The 17,455-nt window shown below is 36.8% G+C and overlaps 1 protein-coding gene across 3 annotated transcripts in view; it reads right to left on the reverse strand.

Annotated features, from left to right (window-relative positions):
- Positions 1 to 17,455, reverse strand: part of LOC103041663 (limbic system associated membrane protein) — a 1,356,419-nt gene that overhangs the window by 358,729 nt on the left and 980,235 nt on the right. The gene's annotated exons all lie outside the window — the stretch shown is intronic.

Below are 17,455 nucleotides of genomic sequence, written 5' to 3' on the forward strand. Positions count from 1 at the left end.
TTAGTAGATAAATCAGCATGATCTTACCGCTTTAAGTAAAGAAAACACCTCCAACATCTCTAATATCCTATAGAGCTGCTTAAAATCTGACATATGGATTTGAATTTGAATTCTGTATACTTGAATTACCTCAATTTATGGAAACACACTAGATTAACTTTTTAGTTTTAGTTTTAGTTTAACTTGTATTTTTTTAACTCAGGTGGTGCTAACATTGATTTAAAATTCAGGAAAACAAATTTGCAAAAAAAATCTGTTTCATACATTTTACAAATACAAAAATTCACATCCACAAATTCAAATATATCTGATGCAAAAACAAATTAGTTCGATTTCTGTTAGATTTCTGTTAGAGTTGTGTTGAGAAAGCCCAGCTGTTTCTCTTGTGGGCTATAAACAGATAACAGATAAATTAGAAAAAAAAGGATTTTAAAGGAATTTTTACGTCTTATATTTTAAGGTTTTATATTATAAGTAGAACTTTTTCAGAATGTGTGTGTCCTGTTACATCTGGCATTAAATGAACACATAATGTCAGAAAAAAGAACATCAAGCTAAACGTAAAACATGGTGGTGGTAGTATGGTGACGTGGGGCTACTTTGCTGATTCAGGACCTGGAAAACTTGCTGTAATAGACGGAAACAGGAATTCTGCTGTTTACAAGACAATCCTGATGGATAATATCCGGCCATCTGTTCGTAACCTCAAGCTCAGGTGTACTTGGGTTCTGCAGCAGGACAATGACCCAAAGCACACAAACAAGTCCACCTCTGAATGGCTCAAAATTTTTAATAAATAAAAGGAAGGTTTTGGAGTGGCCTAGTCAAAGTCTGATTGAGATGCTGTGGATGATCTTAAACAGGAAGTTCATGGTGGAGAAAACCCTCCAATGTGTCTGAAGTAAAACAATTCTGTAAAGAAGAGTGGAACAAAATTATTTTACAGAGATGTGAAAGACTGGTTGCCAGTTATCTTCTAAGCTTGATTGCTTAAATTATTAGGTTTAGGGGGAAAACAACTTTTCACACAGGGCTAGATTGGTTTAAATATGTTTTTTTAAAAAGTGATTTTCAGATTTACTCAGGTTGTCTTTGTCTGATATTAAAGTTAGTTTGATTCTCAGAAAATTTTCAGTATGACAAAAAAGCAAAAACTCTTTCACGCCACTGTTTTTCTTTGTGAAACCCAACCATATTGGGGTTTTGTTTGATTTTTGGTGGTTAGCACAGTTAGCATTTCTCTGTGAAGGGCCCTTTTAACACCACTCCAGGCAAAGCTACGGCCTTGAGAGCACTCAGCATTCGAATTCACTCAGCAATCTCGCCACACAACTTCAAAATCAAAACCAGTGGCCCAAAGTGATTGAAATAAAGCTAGCATGACCGTGTCTGTTGTGTCTAGTGCCGTGAGGTTCAATGCAATTTGCTTAAAGGAAACCAAAGGGCTTCAGCTTTATTTTTGTGTAATTTCTCATTTGTCAAGTCAAGTCAAGTCAAGTCAAGAGGCTTTTATTGTCATTACATCTGAGTACAGGTACACAGTGTGATGAAATTACGTTCCTCCGGAACCATGGTGCAACATAGAACAACAAGCAATAGACAACATAAAGTGCAGGAGTGACGACAGTGCAACATAAAATTATAAAATTATAACACTAAATAACAATAAATACAATAAATACAAAAGACGAGACAATTTAAAGACAGGACAGTGCAGTACCGATACGGTATAATAAAGTGTATAGTGGGGATAAGGTGCAGAGATGTGTGACATACTGTAACATATATAATCACAGCAGTTACTGAGGTAGAGTAACTATTCTAAACTAATCATTTACAGTATTTAACAAACGCTAACAAAAACCTTTCTGGCATTACTGAGCTGTGAATACAGAAGTCATTACCAGCCTAATGCCACACTGAAAAAAATGATGAGTAAAATGTACTTACAAAAAGTATTGTTACTTTCTGCATTTGCTTTTTTTTTTAAATAAAATTTAATTTCAGATACATTTAAGTAATTTCAACTCATTTAAGTCATTTCAATTTCGACTTAAATGTTACATAGAGTAAATAAGTGAACTGAACTTCAGTCAATCCTTTCTTTTAGTAAACTTTACTAAATTTATTTTTACTGAATCAATCCTTTCTTTTATCAAACTTTACTTCATTTATTTTTGCTGAATCAATCCTTTCTTTTAGTAAACTTTACTAAATTTATTTTTACTAAATCAATCCTTTCTTTTATTAAACTTTACTTCATGTCACAGATGACCCAGGCAGGGTGACGAGGAAAGCGGACACAAGTGCAGGCAAGGGCTAAATAAATAAATAATTTATTAAATAAATAACAAAGAAACAAGGAATAAGTAACACGAAACAAAGATACACAAATAACCATTAACCAAAACAAATCAGAGAACATAAACTAAACCAACTAGAGAAAAAGACAATAAATAAACAGGGAATATATACAAGGGAAATAAACTAGAAAAATAAACAAGGAATAAAACTATAAACGTGAAAACAAGAAATAAACGAGAAACAAAGGACTAAGGCTATAGAAGACAAGGAAACACTGAGAGAAGCTATGGAACACTGAGAGAGACAAAACAACAGGGGAAGGTGCAAAGACCGACGGAGGACAAGTGGCACAGGGGATCTATTTAACAAACAGGAAACACACTAGAATTGGAAACACCTGGGGAAGGGGCGGAGCTACAAATGAGAAACAGGTGATAAAAAAACTACTGACAGGAGACACAGAGGGGCACAGGTCACGTGGGAATAACACACAGAGACATGAGACAAGACTAAGACGTGACACTTCATTTACTTTTACTGAATCAATTCTTTCTTTTAGACTTTATTCAATTTATTTTTACTGAATCAATCCTTTCTTTTAGTAAACTTTACTTCATTTATTTTAACTGAATCAATCCTTTCTTTTAGTAAACTTTACTAAATTTATTTTTGCTGAATCAATCCTTTCTTTTAGTAAACTTTACTTCATTTATTTTTACTGAATCAATCCTTTCTTTTAGTAAACTTTACTAAATTTATTTTTGCTGAATCAATCCTTTCTTTTAGTAAACTTTACCTAATTACAATTACTTCATTTATATAATATTACTCAAATACTTTTGTTTATGTTTTATTTTTTTTTATATATATATATTTTTTTTAGTATGCTAAAAAGAATGTATTATATCCCATCCATGTGTAGAGACAGTGTAATATGTGTGTTGTAACTAAAAATAATTAAATTTCAGGAATTATAATATATTATGTATCATAAATTATTTGAGTAATATTGTATAAATTAAGTAATTGTAATTAGGTAATATTGTATGCAGAAATTACGTAAAGGTTACTAAAAGAAAGGATTGATTCAGCAAAAATAAATTAAGAAAAGTTTACTAAACGTTTACTCTATGTAACATTTAAGTCTGAAATTAAATTTACTTTAAAAAAAAAGAAACTTTCTGCATTTTCATAATTTTTTTTAGTGCAGGTCCGTGGCCTTCAGGACCTTGTGAGAATGGCTTCAGTAGTCCTGGAGGAAAAAACAGAGGCCGGAAGCAGCTAGCTCGATTTGTAGCGTAGCGTAGCTCAGCTGCTGTCTCATTGCTATTCTGTTAAAAAGTTTAACACCTATTTCTTTGTTCTTTTTTATTTCTTTTATCTGCTGAGCGATAGTGTGAGATATTGGGAGTAATTTGGCAGCGGCTTCGCGGGCGGTACAGTGGGTGAATCATGCCCGTGTAGCCAGGCTGAGATGGGTAATTGGAGCGTGGGTAGGTGTAATTAAGCTTTAATCCCGTTTTAGTTTAGCATGACGTAGTGGGGTAATGGTGCGTATTAGACGGCTCTCTCAGTGAGCGCGAAATTGCGAAGGCTGGTGCTGGAAAGAGGGTGGGGAGGGAGGCAGAAGAAATGATAGAGGAGAGAACAGGGGATGGTGGAGGCAAAGAAAAAGGGATGGTGGAGATTGCAGAGATTGGAATTGGAGAGTGGAAAGTAGGTTTCTGCACAATATTGTCGGATAATTGATAGCTGATGTCGCTTAGATATGCAAATGAGCTGTGCAACCAAATCCACCAATCCCAGTTCTAAGATGAGTTTTTCTGTGGATGCAATGGTCCATTCAATCCATCATAACCAACATACCTCTACAAATTCCAACTTTACAAGAGAAGGAAAAATAGTGGGCATCAAGGTAAAAGTCATTTTGGAGCATTTCTATTGGTCTGTTTTTTATGAAAATTTGAGACAATGTGAAGGACAGCTGCTGTGCTCAAATCCACAAAAAAAAGTTTTTTATTGGACAGCGATGATATGATAAGTGCTGTCAAAAAAGAAATAAGAACATTTACATGTTCTAGTGCCTAGTGTCTAGTGCCTAGAGGTTCAATGCAATTTATATTGATAGTGGTATCGCTCCAATGTGCAAATGAGCTGTGCAACCAAAGATAATTGGTGGTGTGAGTCTTCCCACCAATCCCAGTTCTTAGATGAGTCTTTCTGTGGATATTATGGTCCATTGAATCCATCATAACAAAAATACCTTAACAGTTCCAACTCTACGAGAGAAGGAAAAACAGTGGACGTCAATGTAAAAGTAAATTTAAAAATGTACATTTTTCGAGCATTTCTATTGGTCTGTTCTTCATGAAATTCTGAGACAATGTGAAGGACAGCTGCTGTGCTCAAATACACAAATAAAGAGCAAAAACAACCCAATATTTTTCATTGGACAGAGATAATAAGGACATTTAAATGTTCTAGTTCCTAGTGTCTAGTGCCAAGAGGTTCACAGCAATTTATTGTGATAGTGGTATCGCTCCAGTATGCAAATGAGCTGTGCAACCAAAGATTCCAATTGGTGGTGTGAGGCTTCCCACCAATCCCAGATCTAAGACGAGTCTTTCTGTGGATGCTATGGTCCATTGAATCCATCATAACAAAAATACTTCTACAGTTCCATCTATACAAGAGAAGGAAAAACAGTGGGCATCAAGGTAAAAGTCACTTTGGAGCATTTCTATTGGTCCATTCTTCATGAAATTTTGAGACAATGTGAAGGACAGCTGCTGTGCTCAAATCCACACAAAAAAAATGTTTTTTTATTGGACAGCGATGATATGATAAGTGCAATCAAAAAAGAAATAAGGATATTTAAATGTTCTAGTGCCTAGTGTGTAGAGCCAAGAGTTTCAATGCAATTTATAGTGATAGTGGTATCGATCAAATATGCAAATGAGCTGTGCAACCAAAGATAATTGGTGTTGTGAGGCTTCCCACCAATCCCAGTTCTTAGATAAGTCTTTCTGTGGATGATATGGTCCATTCAATCCATCGTAACAAACATACCTCTACAATTCTAATTTTACAAGTGAAGGAAAAATTGTGGGCATCAATGTAAAAGTCATTTTGGAGCATTTCTATTGGTCCATTCTTCATGAAATTTTAGGACAATGTGAAGGACAGCTGATGGGTTAAAATCCACAAAAAAAGCAAAAAACAACCCAATATTTTCATTGGACATCAACGATTGAAGTGCTATATAAAAAAAAAAATTATTTAAATGTTTATGCTATTATTAGACTATTGATTAGAGTCCTTCTATTTACGTGGGCAGTGTTTCCTGTGCCAATAGCTGCTGTAGAACCATAAGGTAATATATACATCCAACCTCAAGCTTAACAGATGGTGAGTTTTGAACTGAACCTTTTTTGAGGTCTATTGTTGCCATGTATAGGGCTTGGCCTTGCCTTTCTTACCAGCGTATGAACAGCTATTTTCCTGAGTTCTATTTTCCTCTGGCTTCTCACAGATCTCACATTAATCTACAGTTCTTCCTAGCTGGGAATTCTTAATGGAAGTTTGTCAGTCAGTTGAAGTCCGGTAATTATTAATATTTTTTTTAAATAGCATTTCCTACTTTTCAGGCATTCTTTGCAAGCTTCATTTTTTTCAGATCGTCGGCAGTTGTTATTTAAATTTTTTATGCTATGTGTCTTAGCTAGGAATGTGAGAATATGATATTTATAACAATCACCATCAATATTTATTCTATTTATTAAAGTTACAGTCCTTAAGTTTTAGGGAGATGGGGATTTAGAGACCTCTCTGGTGAGAATGTGTAATTGCATCAATGTGGCATGTGCAAGAGTACTTTTAATGTAAAGGTTAATGTAACCACCTGCTATGTGCGTTCAATTGGTTGAATTGTGTCTCTTATAAAATTAGAATATCTTCAGAAAATCTCATGGTAATGGCATAAAATCTGCTGGTGTTGGACCACTGTGTTATATCAATTCCAAAGTCATGCTTCCCTCTGCTGACAACTTTTATGGAGATGTGGATTTCATTTTCCAGCAGGACTTGGCACACTGCCCATACTGCCAAAAGTACCAATTGGTTTTAAATAATATTCTAATTTTATGAGACCCTGATGTTTGGGTTTTCATTGGCTGTAAACCATAATTAATCAACAATAAACAAAATAAATGCTTAAAATAGATCACTCTGTGTGCAATACACCTATATACTTTAGGAATTTCACATTTTGAACTTAATTACTGAAGTACTGAAGTACTAAAGATGATGTGCTACCATTAATTATACCATAAATATATATTAGAATATTATTTTATTCTCTCCCAACTCAAGAACACTTTTTGAGTTTTCAATTTAAAAGGAAAGAAATGTAGGGACTGCTGATTTAAGGCCTCTATAAAGAAATTAACATTGAGCTGTAGAGGAAGGATAGGGTGCGGGTGTTAGTAAAAAAAGAAAAAAAAAAAAAGAAAGGGAGGACAAGATGAAAGAGTACTGAAAGGAAAGATGGAAAATGGAGAAACGGATGGGGGGAAAGGCCAGAGGAAGATAGGGTGAGAGTCATATCTCAAGGGAATGGGTTTAAAAGCAATGGGCAATGGGTTAGTCTTGACAAGAAGAAAGAAACGGTAGTAAAATCTGTATTTTGGTGTCGGAGGCTGAGAGAAATGCTTCGGCTTCGGTTCCTGCAGAAGCTCAGTCGGTGGAAAGGTGAGGAAAATAGCGTTTGTGTCTAGTGGCGGCGAGTGACGGAGGATTTTACACGGATTCCTCTGTCGAGAGAGCAGGCGAGTGGGAGAAAGTCGGAGATTGGTTTCTCTGAGAATAGTGAAGCTGAAGGTTCAGAAAGGTCAGTGGAGGGGTCAGGGCCAGCATATGTCATCCCTTTTAATCTATTTCTTTCCTTTGGCCTTTCTTCTTCTTCTCAAAGCTCTCTCTCTCTCTCTCTCTCTCTCTCTCTCTCTCTCTCTCTCTCTCTCGTCACTGGTGTGCGATGTCTCGTTTCAGAACCATGGACAGCTCCACAACCCCGGAGATTATTGAGCTCAAAAGCTGACACAGATAGATTACAATCTGAATCTTGTGTTGTAGTATTTATTTTCCTAATTTTGCAGTTAAAATATCCCACAGAGTTGATTTTAACTCTTTTTTCAGGGTTTATATAGGTCCACACTCTTTGGAGTTAAATCAACACTTTCACTTTACTAAATTGTTACACTAACACTGGCAAGAGTTAAAAAAATATATATAAATGAGAAGAAGATTAGTATTAATATTTTTTTATTATTATTTAATTATAATTCAGGACAGGTTAGCATGTAATTTTCCATTGTATTTCTTTGGTAGGTGCATTACCAACACTTTGTCACAATTTACTGTACAAAGGATGGTAACTTGCTCTTATAGCCTACAATATATTGGCTAGACAAACAACCATTAAACAAAATATAACACAATACCCAATGGAAGGTAGACCTGGTGGGCAAGATTTCACAGATAGTAAGTTAGGATCTGGGGGACACACCCATTATGCAAATAACGTGTTTAACTGGGCGGAGTTTAATTAAATCTCTGTGGAGTTGGCCAGTATTTATTGGGTTTAGTGGGATTAACGCTGAAATATTCAACTCTGTCAAATAACTCCAACACTGAACCCCATTTAAATCTGAATGAGTTAAAATTACACTTTGAGAGTGAAAATCAACTCTCAGCTGTTTAACTCTGAAATTTCAACTCTCCTGTTATAGTCGACTAATCTTCTGATTTTTTTTTTAGATTAGTCGATTAGTCAATTAGTTGATTAGTCGGCGATTATTATTTTTGCCATGTCCTCCATCTCTAAAAATGATAGAAACAACTGAACATGAGATTTAAAAGGCATTTAAAATGTCTAGATGTTGTTTAAACTTGGGAAAAACTGAAGTTGAGTGAGCCATTTACCCATCAACCCATTGTGTTTCTGTCCTCAGCACTGTGTGTAATGCAGTACTGTTACAAATTTTAATAATGTCAATTTTAATAATTGACATTGTCGATTATATCGACGAATCGTTGCAGCCCTATGTACAATAGCCTACCAGTAGAAAGTTAATCCTGAAGTCATCCAGGCTATTAAGGAAAACTTACAGTTTCATAGGCTGCTCTGATGAGAGCCAGTTTCATCATCATAACCTTTTTGATGGTTTTTGCAGTGACTGCACTTAAGGATACTTACAAAGTTCTTGAAATGTTTCTAGATTGACTGATCTTCATCCTTAAAGTCATTTTTTTTTCTTTCCTTAGTTGAGTAGTTCTTGCTTCTTATAATATGTATTAGAGCATTATTCAAATACAGCTATTCACTGTATACCTGTAACTCTACCTCTTAACAATTTTACAACTGATGCTCTCAAACACATTAAGAGGCAAGAAATTCAACAAGTAATTAACTCTTGACGAGTTCAGCACAGCTGTTAACTGAAAGCCTGAATTCCAGGTGACTCTTCTTTATAAAGCTTATTGAGACAATCCAGCCAAGATGTGCAAAACTGTCCAATCTAAGCAAAAGGTGCTACTTAGTAACACACATATAAGGTACAGTACAGGCCAAATGTTTGGACACACCTTCTCTTTTTTAATGCGTTTTCTTTATTTTCATGACTGATATTTACATTGTAGATTTTCACTGAAGGCATCAAAACTATGAATGAACACATGTGGAGTTTTATATAATTAACAAAAAATGAGCTGTCCTCCACAGTCACCGGACCTGAACCCAATCCAGATGGTTTGAAGTGAGCTGGAGCACAGAGTGAAGAAGGCAAAGGAGCAACAAGTGCTAATAAACACCTCTGGGAACTCCTTCCTTCAAGACTGTTGGAAAACTTTTCATTTCAGGTGACCACCTCTTGAAGCTCATTGAGAGAATGATGCCAAGAGTGTGCAAAGCAGTAATCAGAGCAAAGGGTGGATATTTTGAAGAAACTAGAATATAAATATATTATTTTTTGTTAAGTACATAAAACTCCACTTGTGTTCATTCGTAGTTTTGATGCCTTCAGTGAGAATCTACAATGTAAATAGTCATGAAAATAAAGAAAACGCATTGAAAAAGAGAAGGTGTCTCCAAACTTTTGGTCTGTACTGTATTTGTGTTTTTCTGTCAGTCAGGCAGGCAGGCAGTCTGACGGGCAGCGTGGGCGTGTGGGCACATAGCAGCGGGACGATGGGCATGGCTCAATCTCGTACACCCCCCCCCCCCCCGCCACCTCCCCCCATCCCCCACCATCTCTCCTGGCTCTGCTTTTGGAGGGCATGATGAGCGAAATGAAATTGATTTGAAAATCCTGCCTGTGTTCGCAGCAGGCCGTGAGAGGATTACCATGCTGTTGTGTTAATGCGGACAGAGTGTGTGTGTGTGTGTGCGGTGTGTGTGTGTCTGTGTCTGTATAGACTTTGAATAAGGTCACTCGCTAGCCCAGCCCTGCAGGGACGGTTAGAAGGACTGGAAATGCTAACAGGCCACAGAAGGTTAGCTTGCTACTTTTCCTTTTTTTTTTTCTCTCTCCACACTTTCTTCTCTCTCCCTCTCTCTCTCTCTCTCTCTCTCTCACACACACACACACACACTCACACAGATGGCTCAGAGTCTTGGAAGGACAAGCATCCTCTGTAGTCGGGCGTAATTTGCTCATTCACTCGGCCCCGTAGCCGCATCCAGGCTCCAGCTAAACTGAGGCTGCATGCTAAATCCAGTCACCAGCGCATTAAAGAGACCCAGTGAGGGGGGTGTGGGGGGTGGGGGGCAGTTCAGGCGACTGCAGCACCAAACAACAACAAAAACAACAACCCTGAAAGTCCGTACTAAGTAGGGGGGGAACAATATCGCAGGATATGATCATTATCATGATATTCCTAGGATCTTTTCACACCTGAAGTTTCATTTTCACACTGCAGTTTAGTAATCAGACTAAAGAACTTTACCACATCCTGTCATCCTCGGCTATGTGGGCGGAGTCTCTCTATTTTTTATATTACCGTATTTTTTGCACTACAAGGCGCACTTAAAATCCTTTAATGTTAATCAAGTGCATCTTATGTATGATTTTTACCAGTCAGGTTTCTAAGAAACAGTAAAGTCACTCCCCTGAAGTACAGCGTTATACAGGAGTGTCAGTGAAGTTTCTCCAGCACCAGGGCTGGAGCAGCATTAGCATTAGCTGCTAACCACGCTCACTATTTCCCCGTTCGGAGGTGAGTATTCTCAGCCTGTAGCCTGCTCCTAACCCTGGCTAGCACTGCTGGAGTATTATTAGCATTAGTCTCTAACGGTTAGCCGCTAGTGCTAATGCTCCAGCCTTAGTGCTGGAGAAATTCAGGAATCTAAGCTTACTGGAAATAAACAAAAGAGCTTTACTCATCCAAATAAACAGTTTTCTGGAGATACATCTGTGTAGATTTACATCCAGCGCTGGTTTGACTTAAAAAAAAAAAAGTTACAGTTTTGTTTACTTAGCTTAGCTTTACTTGACTTAGTTAGCCCAGATGCATTTCAGCACAACAATTCTTTTTTTCTTCTCTGGTTTGTTTAAAGTGTGACTCTACTTCCCAAGTGGTAATTGGTCTGAAAGTCTATCTAAAAAGTCACCTAAAAATGTTTTTTTTTTTTTTTTTTTTTTTATACTGCAGACACACTTGGGTCTTGACTGACCCTATAAACACTCCAAACACTAAAAGAGCTTAGAGTTTAGTGTGATGAATCATTTGCCTCTATGAGCCATTAGGATGGCTCCTCCCTTACTGTGACATCACAATAAGAAAACCTCACAGCAGAGTCACTTATGGGTGGTAAAAGCTCAGCACAAACATGGGGCGTGGCCAGCAATAGCTCATTTGCATAAAAGGGACTGAAACTAGTGTAGAATAGAGCAGGATATAGAGAGATTTCTTTATGTGAGAGCAATTTTGTGTAAGGAACTTTATGAACAAGTTTTGTAAAGAACATATATGTATTCTAACTTGTGTAAATCCACATTAAATATATGAAAAATTCTAAAAAAAATTGATATGCTAGTCTACACTCACCCCACTGCAGACCCAGACTGCAAAGTCGGCCTCGTCTGGCTCCAGACTCTTAGCTACAATATCACCCGGAGCAGCGGAACCACAGCTAATAACCAAATAACCACAGAGACGTGACGAGGTGGGATTTATTGCCCGCTTCCTGTGCTTCACTCGGCTCTAGTGAAACTGTAGCCGGTTCCAGACGCCGCTGCAGAAATCGTGATGGCTCAGGCTCTGGGCCTGGGGGAAAATGTGGTCACGTTCCAGCAATTCCAGATTGGGCATTTAATGGACTTCTAATGGGAGGTGAAACGTTATCAAGTTGACGACTTCTTGGGCCAACATCCTGAGAGAGGCGTAGATAAAACACACCGGGGGATTAAACCGGGAAACATAAAGCTCTGAACTCTGCTGCTGTCCTCTGCTCTCTGCTAAATCAAAAAAGGAGCGTAAAGATAAAGTTCTTCTGTCAATTAATTCAGTTTTGCTTATTATGAGCTCTGTTTAATAACTCATAAATCATAAGCCCTGAGGACCAGGTGTTCTTGATCTGGAACCTGGTCCCAGTTGATTTTACCTATACTTTGGTACCTATACCTATATTTATCATTATTGTAAGTCGCTTTGGACAAAAGCTTCTGCCAAATGTAATGTAATGTAATGTAACTTTGGCTTTAAGTGTAAAAAAAGGCTTGGTACAAATTTCTATAGAACCAATTTTTAAAGGGACTATATAAACCCACCAAGAAAAGGCTTTTACCATCAGTTGCACTGCAAAAAAAAACTAGAGAAAACAGTAAAGTAAATTGAGACGTATATGCTTATGTTAAGCAAAAAAAATCTACCAATGGCATAAGCAGGATTTTCTGTGTAAGAGTTCTTATAATAAGCAATCAAAAGGTCTCAAAATAAGTCAAGTAAGACTTAAATCAAGCAAACGTATCTGTTTATGATGGGACTATCTGGACTAAAGAATCAGAATGACTTTTTGCGCTTATTTTGACTCAAATTACTTAAAATAAGGTGAAAATTCTAAGTAAGACTGATTTAAGATCATTACTTCTAAACTAAACAAAATAATCGTATACTTACACGGTTCTTAGTAAGACAAACATTCTTATCAGAGAAAAATAGAACATTTTTAACAATGTTAACAAAATATATCAAAATTTTGTTTTATGCATTGTGGAAAAACCTTTTAACCAAGCAGAAAAAATCGTTAAAAACGTCCAAATGGTTCTTCGATTGTTGCCAACTACCTTACTAAAGAACCCCTACTAAAAAAGCCTGTATACAGAATTCAGAATTATGTGTACAGAACTAAAAAAAAATTGGCTTCATAACACCATTTACCAACGTTTGTCAATCAATCAATGTTAAGAACCCATTTAATTCACTTTTGATAATTTGCACAGGGTCACCTTCTCTGTAACTAAATAAAGGGTTCTAGAAGAGTTATTTAGTAAACCAACAGATTCTGTAAATAACTTTACCAACTCAAATAACCATTTGAGATGCTAGGCTACAAAAAAATCCATAAAACTAAGAGGCGTACTCAGAAATGCATATGGGCTCCTATGGTTTAAAAAGTTTATTTGTAGGGCGCCGAGTGGTTCAGTGGTCTCAAGCCCTGCCACTATGATCGGGAGATCGCTGGTTTGAATCCTGGTCATGCAGCTTGCCATCAGCTGCCGGAGCCCTGAGAGAGCCTAACTGCTTGCCTTGCTCTCTCTCTGGGTGGGTACAGTAGATGGTGCTCTTTCCCCTCATCACTCCTAGGGTGAGGTCGATCAGCCCAAGGCTGCATCTGTGAGCTGAGGTATCAGAACCGAGTTGCTGTGCTTTTTCCTCCGAGTGCGCTGTGATGCTACTCGGCAATTCTTGCATCAACAGCAGTTAGAAAAGCCTAGCTAAGATTTGGGGAAAATGGGAAGAAAATGAGAAATACATAAATAAAAAAGATTATTTGATTCTGAGCGATGCTGGAAACATTTCCGGTGCTCTACAAAGCATTTTTAAGGCATTTAAAGGTTCTATAAAAAGAGAAATTACCTAAAAGCCGAGATCTCAACAGCGCGCAGTGACGTTTAATACCACCAGCCAAGCCCACATTACAAATTAGATAAGTGCCTACAATCTTCCCAACCCCAACCCTATCAATCAAGACATGTTAGCGTAGATTGGCGACTATTCTATTAGTGTGAGTGCTTCAGCCGCGCTCCCCAGCTAATAAATCTCTCCCCGCGGCTAACCCCACACAGGAGGCGGCTCATAATTGGGCAGGGCTTTAACCTCCACTGCTTTCTAATATATATTAAAAACACAGGTGCTGAACAAAGCTGGGTTAAATTTACTTCCTCGGGAACCGGACTGGATTGGGTCTGGCCTCACAAAGCAGGTGATTTATTAGTGGCGGCTGCCTGTACCGCTCTGTACTGTACCGCGTGGGTCTTTCAGTGATTTAGCCGGTGTTAGTCATTGATTTCTGCTAGTTTATGAGACAAAAGCAATGTAAGAACAAAGTGCATTAAATCACTACGCAGCATTTTTAGACAGTACTTTGTTTAGCTACTGCTGGAACCAATCCTCAAATTAACAAAGTAGCACAAATACCATTTTATAATAAGGCTCCTTCATAAAGGGTTCATAAATAGATTATAAAGGAAGCCCCATATACTACATCAGCTGAAGAGAACCCCCAAACAGCACACATCAGGATTAGCCAACAGACTTCTTCCAAGGGAGGAATCTGTACCTACTGTCCATGGCAAGTCTGCAGATGAGGGAGTATTTTCAAATAAAGACTTTTGTGCTACTATCACAGTAAAGCATGAACTAGCTTGTTTGCATTTTGCCACTCACCACAAGCTAACATGTGAGGGGTGTGGCCAGCAGCAGCTTATTTGCATAAAAGAGACAGAGCCCTTAAACCGCTCATTCTAAAAGAGACTGAAACTTGTAAGAATTGAGCTCATTTTGCGTAAAGAACTTCACAAGCATGTTTTTTTTTTTGTAGAACACAGACATATTTTATCTGTAAAAAAAAACAAAAATCTGTAAAAAGTGCCCTTTAAATTCACATTAAATATATATGAAAAGTAATTGAATTTATTTAGTTTGTAAATACCTTATAAACCATGCTATGTTATAAACTGTACATATAAAGGTATAAAAAAAATATAAATATAAAATATAAAATAGCGGATAACATATCTGTTATTAACTATAACTACCCAAATTATTCACTTATTCAATAATCATAATGGTGGGGTGTATATTAACATAAAATAATATTATAAAAGTAAACCGACTTTCTGTATTATTTTATTAGATGTTTTAATGCTGACTAATTAAAAAAAAAAAACTAAGTAGGAGATGTTTTACGTGTTGTATCTACTTATTAATGTTACACCCTATTTACAACCTAATTATTAACCATTAATAAAATCCCACATAGACGTTTTATAGACCCTTTATGTAAAAGAGCCCTTTTTTAAGTGGTACAGTAGTACTGCATAAAGATTATTTATAATCCTACATCTCATTTACAAGAATGGCTCCCTAATGTCCAATCTAAAGAAAGGCTCTTTAGGTGGTGTAATTACCTGTGACAATGATACAATCTAAGCAAAAGCATATTTATTATCAGTAGTGTTTAAAAACGTTCTTTGATTTTTAACAGTGGTGGGACCATTTATTTTGCTTCATAGAATCATTAAAACAAGATATCTAGTAATATAGTCTACAAAATTAAAGTCTTTCCACCGTTCAAAACATTTTTTCACATTGATATTGATTCAATCTGAGCAATTATTTTTTTTTATGTGTTTTATGAAATTCTCTGACTTAAAATAGAACTGTTTTGTTACTGCTGCTCATTGCTATCTAATACCCCGTTAACACCCCGTCTTGTAACCCGTCTTGTAACTTGTACCTTAATCGTTTAAATATCAACAGTGATTGTAAATATATATATATATATATATATCTACGCTGATGGTTCAGGAAAGTTTCTGGCATATTGCTTTCTTGGTTACAGAAAACACAGGTGCTCTACTGATTGAATACAACCTAGACTAACAACAACAGCCAGACGTTCATTGCTATCTTGGCAACATAGGCATGTGCAGCAGTGCACAAACCCCACTGTTACATCAACAATAAACAGAATACTAAATAAAATATTTTTTTCCCCCATAAATGAGATTCTGATGCACGGTCACAGCATGAACAATCATGTTCTTTCTTCTGCTGATAAATGCTGGAGACATCCAGGTAGCTGCACCGTTAAAACAGCAATCCGACAAAGATAGAGTGCACCTGGCTCTTAAAGGGAATGTAAGCAAGTGACAAGTTGATTGGTTTATTTTATGTTAGATTAACTAAGAGAACTAATACGTGCATTTTGTCTGTTTTGAGCCACACAAGGTGTACTTTTCCTGTCATTACGATAGCAAAGACACACTGACACGCCCTAAATCAGGATGCACGATGCACAGTTGACAGCTTGACTATAGATAAAGCTAAAGCAGGGCAATTAATGTTCTACACTGAACCACCTATAACAAGGTTTTCATAAATGCACCCAAACCAAAGCGCTGTTTATGAAAGGTAGGAAGAAACCCATACCTATGAATACTTCCTGGCCACAAGTTCTCTTAAGCACAGGCCCGCCCGCTGACATGCTAATGGCCTGAGTAGGTTAACAGTGATGGAGTAATTTAGCTGTAAAGCAGAAGCTGATAGAGGCCTTAACGTGTTACCTGGACGAATCTATTCAGCTGATACGCGGCGACGCGCCTCCGGCATGTAAAATTAATAGCGCCGTGCCAAAACTCAGCCCACGAAATCTGCCGCAGCACAAAGCAAATTAATCATCGCTGCCAAGCCAATAAGAGGCGGCCTCTTTAGGATCCGGAGTACAGCGGGGGAAGTAATAACATTTGCACAAAAATCACACAGATTAACTCTGCAATAAACTCCCGGCACCCCCAAATCTTTAATAAAGAGCTGAAAACTTTTCTTTCTTGCTGTGCTGTTCTGATTTTGTTATATTTCAGAGGAGTAAAAAGGGGAAAATGGAAAAAGTGTTGAGGCATTTTTTTTTAGTAAAACATAATATGCATCTTGGGTTTGTACCCTATAGGTTCCTTAATTGGACATACAGCTCTTCGAAACAAACTTTAATTGGTAGACTTAAAGAAATGGGGCTATTTGACTTCTTTGACTTTGGTTGCATCCATTTTTTGGTTGGATTAAAATTAAATATATTAAAATGTATATGAAATAATATGTAATAAGATATGAAAAAACGCAAAATATGGGAAAATAAATAAATAAATAAATAAATTATATATATATATATATATAAACTGTGTACAGCAGGGGTCAGCAATTAAGTGTTTGGCAGCCATGATGTGGCGGGCCAAAAAAAATTATATATATATATTGGAAAATGAAGTGTAATGAGATGGTGTAATGTCATGGAGGGGCTTTTTGAATTTTTGGATCTTTGGCTGTATGAAAAATATATTAAATAATATGTAATAAGATATGAAAAAACAGATATTTTCCAAGCCATGAAGTGGTGGGCCAAATGCCCATAAAAGGAGATAAGGAGCTCAAGAACGGGCAGACAGAGACAGGGGAGGAATCATTTCTTATAGTTTATTTATTATAGTTCAAACAACCTCACGGGTTGTTTCAGGTTTCATGTGTTAAAGCAACCAAATGTTTTTTGTTTTGTTTTGTTTTTTTTTAGTTGCCTTTACTAAAAAAAACTAAACAGCACAGCCAGCAGTGAGGGATGGCAGGCATACGGCAGATTTAAGTTCATTTTTACACTCGAATGATACAAATTTGATGTACATTTAATCAAATAAAGCGTTCGCTATCAGTTTTCTATCTCCTCCCCTCCCACACACCTGTGGGATATTACCCATCTACAGGACTATATACATTGGTACTCATGCACTACCTAGTTGCAAGATATTGCCACATTTTTTCTTGTTATTACTGTTTTTTTCTGGTTTTTGATCTTTTGGCTTATCCTTGACTACGATTTTGCCTA

Source organism: Astyanax mexicanus, chromosome 18 (genome assembly GCF_023375975.1).
Source record: "Astyanax mexicanus isolate ESR-SI-001 chromosome 18, AstMex3_surface, whole genome shotgun sequence".
NCBI classification, from domain to species: domain Eukaryota; kingdom Metazoa; phylum Chordata; class Actinopteri; order Characiformes; family Acestrorhamphidae; genus Astyanax; species Astyanax mexicanus.